This window comes from Giraffa tippelskirchi, chromosome 3 (genome assembly GCF_054371585.1).
Source record: "Giraffa tippelskirchi isolate mGirTip1 chromosome 3, T2T-mGirTip1v1.2.pri, whole genome shotgun sequence".
In the NCBI taxonomy this organism is placed as follows: domain Eukaryota; kingdom Metazoa; phylum Chordata; class Mammalia; order Artiodactyla; family Giraffidae; genus Giraffa; species Giraffa tippelskirchi.
The window spans coordinates 164913633-164919937 of NC_137277.1; positions in this window are offsets into that span (position 1 = coordinate 164913633).

Consider the following 6305-nt stretch of genomic DNA (forward strand, 5'->3'; position numbering starts at 1 on the left):
CCTGGGGCCTCCTAAGGGTGGGGAAAAGAAGAGGGGTACAGCAGGAGTGCCTGGGATGGGGCCAGGACGGGGATGCCCCCTTGCAGGGACGAGCTGAGCCGCCCTGCCCCCACCCCACCCGTCTCCAGGGACTAACAGTTTGGGAAGTCCGGCGTGTGCTCAGGAAACGGTCGGATTGGATTACAGGGAAGATTAAAGAAGCTAAATTGGGCTTGGGGCTGGGGGAGGTGTCGGAGAAGGGAGCTGAGAAGGGCCAGCGGCTGGACAACCGGGAGAGGCTGCCGGGAGCTCGGGGTGGGGGCAGGGATCCCACATCGGGCCGGAAGCCCTCTTGACCCCAGTAAGGCTGGAATGTGGGATCACCGAGCCAGGGCCTTCTCACTTTGATGGAGCTGGGGGAGGGGAGGGGCAGAGACCCGAGAACCCGGGAGCGAGTTGGCCGGCTGAGCCCCTGGGGGATGTGGACGCAGACCTAGAGGTCGAGGAGGCGGGGCGAGAAAGAGGAGTGATCTGGAGGGGAGGGAGGACGAGCTGAGAAGGGGAGGGAGGGCGGAGGGTCTGGGGGATGGGGTGGGGGAGGGGGTCGGGGGCGGAAACAGCCTGAGCTAAGAGGGCTTCTAGCGATTCCAGCTTGTCTGGCTGGCAAGTAGCGGGCATAGGTTGCCTGTCCGGAGTTGGTGGGGAACCCGTTGCACTCCACAGAGAAGCAGCTGGAAATGGCCTGGGGCCCCCGGAGCGCCCTCCTGCCGTCCTCGCCCCCACCTTTTCCATCCCCTGCTCCTGCCTGAGTGGCAGCACCGCCTGTGGCCCCTCCTAGCCCCCAGGGCAGGTGGTCAGTGGTCTATTCTGGTACCCAGGGTGGCTGCGGAGCCTGGAGAAGGGCGGAGGGGGTGAGGTGGGGAGTGGGGGAGGGGGTGATGGCCCTTCTTTTCCAGGGTAGATGGGGAGGGGGCAACGGGGAGGGCTCTTTGGGACAGTAAGGGAGGTAGATTTCTGACCACTGCTGGTTGGGGAGAAAAAAAATTGTAGTGCTCTGTTTTCAACAAATTGTATCTCTCAGGACCTTTAAAATTGGGAAGCAGAGTGAATGCGTGCCCTGAGAGCCCGGGCAGTGGGAATCCCCAGCAGCTGACAGTGGACCCCAGACTTTCTTTAGAACTTTGAGGACACAAGACCAAGCCCAGCCCCCAGTCCCAGTCTTCCAGGCAGCCTGTCGGAGAGAATTGTGGGTGCTGTTGTGCCAAACCTCCTCCCAGGCCAGTGGGGGGCAGTCTGGGGCCAGGGTGCACTCAGGGGAGCCTCTCCAGCCTGTGGGGGAGCCCCAGTGCCTGATCGGCCTCAGGGTGGCACAGGGCAGAGTGGCCCCTATATTTCCCAGATAGGAAATCTTTAGTGCCACCCCCCCCCCCACTCCTGTGGGATGAAGGCCAGAGTCCTCTGCTGCTCTTTCCAAGCCCAGCCCCCTGTCTGAGGGCAGTGGGGTTGGGGAGAGGAGCAGGGCAGAATGTCGAGAGAGACTTGTCCACTTGACAAGGGACTTTTCAGTGGAGATCCCTAGCTAGGGCCAAGTTAAAAGGGGAAGGACCTAGAGCTGAGCCTGCCAACTCGGTTTATGGCAAGGCCTTAGTGACCACACAGAGAAATGAGCTGGGTTTCTAGGAACCATGGGCTAAGATTTGAACCTTAGTTCAAATCCAGACTTTGTTTTTACTTCCTGTGCAACCTTAGAGAACTAACCCAACCTCTCTGAGCATAATGTCTATAACTGCAAAATGAGGTTAATAGTTACTTCCCAGTGTCATGAAGATTAGAGATAGTGATTTTACATAGCTGGTATCCAGAATACCAAGCCAAGTATACAGTTCAGTTCAGTTCAGTTGCTCATTCATGTCCAGCTCTTTGTGACCTCATGGACTGCAACACACCAGGCTTCCCTGTCCATCACCAACTCCCGGAGCTTACTCAAACTCATGTCCATCAAGTTGGTGACGCCATTCAACCATCTCATCCTCTGTCATCCCCTTCTCCTCCCACCTTCAATCTTTCCCAGCATCAGGGTCTTTTCCAGTGATTCAGGTCTTTGCCTCAGGTGGCCAAAGTATTGGAGTTTCAGCTTCAGCATCAGTCCTTCCAGTGAATATTCAGGACTGATTTCCTTTAAGATTGACTGGTTGGATCTCCTTGCAGTCCAAGGGACTCTCAAGAGTCTTCTCCAACACCACAGTTCAAAAGCATCAATTCTTCGGTGCTCAGCTTGCTTTATAGTCCAACTCTCATATCCATACATGACTACTGGAAAAACCATACCTTTGACTAGTTGGTAAAGTAATGTCTCTGCTTTTTAATATGCTGTCTAGGTTGGTCATAGCTTTTCTTCTGAGGAACAAGCGTCTTTTAATTTCATGGCTGCAGTCACCATCTGTGGTGATTTTGGAGCCCCCAAAAATAAAGTCTCTCACTGTTTCCATTATTTCCCCATCGATTTGCCGTGAAGTGATAGGACCGGATGCCATGATCTTAGTGTTCTGAATGTTGAGTTTTAAGCCAACTTTTTCACTCTCCTCTTTCACTTTCATCAAGAGGCTCTTTAGTTCTTCTTCACTTTCTGCCATAAGGGTGGTGTCATCTGCATATCTGAGGTTATTGATATTTCTCCCGGCAATATTGATTCCAGCTTGTGCTTCATTCAGCCTGGAATTTCGCATGATGTACTTTGCATATAAGTTAAATAAGCAGGGTGACAATATACAGCCTTGACGTACTCCTTTCCTGATCTGGAACCAGTCTGTTGTTTCATGTCCAGTTCTAACTGTTGCTTCTTGACCTGCATGCAGATATCTCAAGAGGCAGGTCAGGTGGTCTGGTATTCCCATCTCTTTAAGAATTTTCCACAGTTTGTTATGATCCACACAATCAAAGACTTTGGCATAGTCAATAAAGCAGAAGTAGATGTTTTTCTGAAACTCTCGTGTTTTTTCAATGATCCAATGGATGTTGGCACTTTGATCTGTGGTTCCTCTGCCTTTTCTAAATTCAGCTTGAATATCTGGAAGTTCATGGTTCACATACTGTTGAAGCCTGGCTTGGAGAATTTTGAGCGTTATTTGGCTAGTGTGTGAGATGAGTGCAATTGTGCAGTAGTTTGAGCATTTTTTTTAGCATTGAGCATTTTTTTTAGCATTGCATTTCTTTGGGATTGGGATGAAAACTGACCTTTGCCAGTCCTGTGGCCACTGCTGAGTTTTCCAAATTTGCTGGCATATTGAGTGCAGCATTTTCACAGCATCATCTTTCAGGATTTGAAATAGCTCAACTGGAATTCCATCACCTCCACTAACTTTGTTCACAGTGATGCTTCCTAAGGCCCACTTGACTTTGCATTTCAGGATGTCTGGCTCTAGGTGAGTGATCACACCATCGTGGTTATCTAGGTCATGAAGATCTTTTTTGTATAGTTCTTCTGTGTATTCTTGCCACCTCTTCTTAATATCTTCTGCTTCTGTTAAGTCCATACCATTTCTGTCCTTTATTGTGCCCATCTTTGCATGAAAGTTCCCTTGGTATCTCTGATTTTCTTGAAGAGATCTCTAGTCTTTCCCATTCTATTGTTTTCCTCTATTTCTTTGCATTGATCGCTGAGGAAGGCTTTCTTATCTCTCCATGCTATTCTTTGGAACTCTGCATTCAAATGGGTGTATCTTTCCTTTCCTCCTTTGCCTTTAGCTTCTCTTCTTTTCACGGCTATTTGTAAAGTCTCCTCAGACAACCATTTTGCCTTTTTGCGTTTCTTTTTCTTGGGAATGGTCTTGATCACTATCTCCTGTACAGTGTCACGAACCTCCGTCCATAGTTCTTCAGGCACTCTATCTATCAGATCTAATCCCTTGAATCTATTCGTCACTTCCACCGTACAGTTGTAAGGGATTTGATTTAGGTCATACCTGAATGGTCTAGTGGTTTTCCCTACTTTCTTCAATTTAAGTCTGACTTTGGCAATAAGGAGTTCACGATCTGAGCCACAGTCAGCTCCTGGTCTTGTTTTTGCTGACTGTATAGATAGAGCTTCTCCATCTTTGGCTGCAAATAATGTAATCAATCTGATTTTGTTATTAACCATCTGGTGATGTCCATGTGTAGATTTTTCTCTTGTGTTGTTGGAAGAGGGTGTTTGCTATGACCAGTCTGTTCTCTTGGCAAAACTGTGTTAGCTTTTGACCTCCTTCGTTTTGTACTCCAAGGCCAAATTTGCCTGTTACTCCAGGTATCTCTTGACTTCCTACTTTTGCGTTCCGGTCCCCTATAATAAAAAGGACAACTTTTTTGGGTGTTAGTTCTAGAAGATCTTGTAGGTCTTCATAGAATCATTCAACTTCAGCTTCTTCAGCATTACAGGTCAGGGCATAGACTTGGATTACTGTGATATTGAAAGGTTTGCTTTGGAAATGAACAGAGATCATTCTGTCGTTTTTGACATTGCATCCAAGTACTGCATTTCAGACTCTTTTGTTGACTATGATGGCTACTCCATTTCTTCTAAGGGAGTCTTGCCCACAGTAGTAGATATAAGGGTCATCTGAGTTAAATTCACACATTCCAGTCCATTTTAGCTCACTGATTTCTAAAATGTCGATGTTCACTCTTGCCATCTCCTGTTTGACCACTTCCAATTTGCTTTGATTCATGGACCTAACGTTCCAGGTTCCTATGCAATATTGTTCTTTACAGCGTCGATTTTACTTCCATCACCAGTCACATCCACAACTGGGTGTTGTTTTTGCTTTGGTTCTATCTCTTCATTCTTTCTGGAGTTAGTTCTCCACTGATCTCCTGTAGCATATTGGGCACCTACCGACCTGGGGAGTTCATCTTTCAGTGTCCTATCTTTTTGCCTTTTCATACTGTTCATGGGGTTCTCAAGGCAAGAATACTGAAGTGGTCTGCCATTCCCTTCTCCAGTGGACCACATTTTGTCGGAACTCTCCACCTGACCCGTCTGTCTTGGGTGGGCCTACGTGGCATGGCTCATAGTTTCATTGAGTTAGACAAGGCTGTGGTCCATGTGATCAGTTTGATTAGCTTTCTGTGATTGTGGTTTTCATTCTGTTGGCCCTGTGATGGGTAAGGATAAGAAGCTTATGGAAAATTCCTGATGGGAGAGACTGACTGAGGGGTAAACTGGACCTTGTTCTGATGGTTGGGGCAATGATCAGTTCAGTTCAGTTCAGTCGCTCAGTCGTGTCTAACTCTTTGCAACCCCATGGACTGCAGCATGCCAGGCTTCCCTGTCCATCACCAACTCCTGGAACTTACTCAAACTCATGTCCATTGAATCAGTGATGCCATTCAACCATCTCATCCTCTGTCTTCCCGTTCTTCTCCTGCCTTCAATCTTTCCCAGCATCAAGGTCTTTTCCAATGAGTCAGTTCTTCACATCAGGTGGCCAAGATATTGAAACTTCAGCTTCAGCATCAGTCCTTCCAATGAATAGTCAGGACTGATTTCCTATAGGATTGATTGGTTGAATCTCTTTGCAGTCCAAGGGACTCTCAAGAGTCTTCTCCAACACCACAGTTCAGTAAATCTTTAATCCAATTTTCTGTTGATGGACGGGGCTGTGTTCCCTCCATGTTGTTTGACCTGAGGCCAAACTATGGTGGAGGTAATGAAGATAATGGCGACCTCCTTCAAAATGTCCCATGCATGCGCTGCTGCACTGCGTGCCCCCGACCCCACAGCAGGCCACTGCCCACCCACGCATCTGCCGGAGACTCCTGGACACTCACAGGCAAGTCTGGATCAGTCTCTTTTGGGGTCACTGCTCCTTTCTCCTGGGTCCTGGTGCACACAAGGTTTTGTTCGTGCCCTCAGAGAGTCTGTTTCCCCAGTCCTGTGTAAGCTCTGGTGGCTCTATAGCAGAGTTAATGGTGACCTCCTCCAAGAGAGCTTATGCCATACCCAGATCTGTTGCACCCAGAGCCCCTGTCCCTGTGACAGGCCACTGCTGACCCAAACCTCCGCAGGAGACACTCAAACACAGTTCTGGCTCAGTCTCCGTGGGGTCTCCTTTGCCCTTGGGCATGGGGTATCTTTGTTTGGTGGGATCCAACATTCTCCTGTCGATGGTTGTTCAGCAGCGAGTTGTAATTTTGGAGTTCTCACAGGAGAAGATGCGTGCACGTCCTTCTACTCCATCATATTCCTCTGAAGTATACAGTAGGTGCTCAATAAGTGGTGTGTGCGCAGTTGTTCAGTCCTGTTTTGACTCTTTGGAACCCTATGGACTGTAGCCCACTAGGCTCCTCTG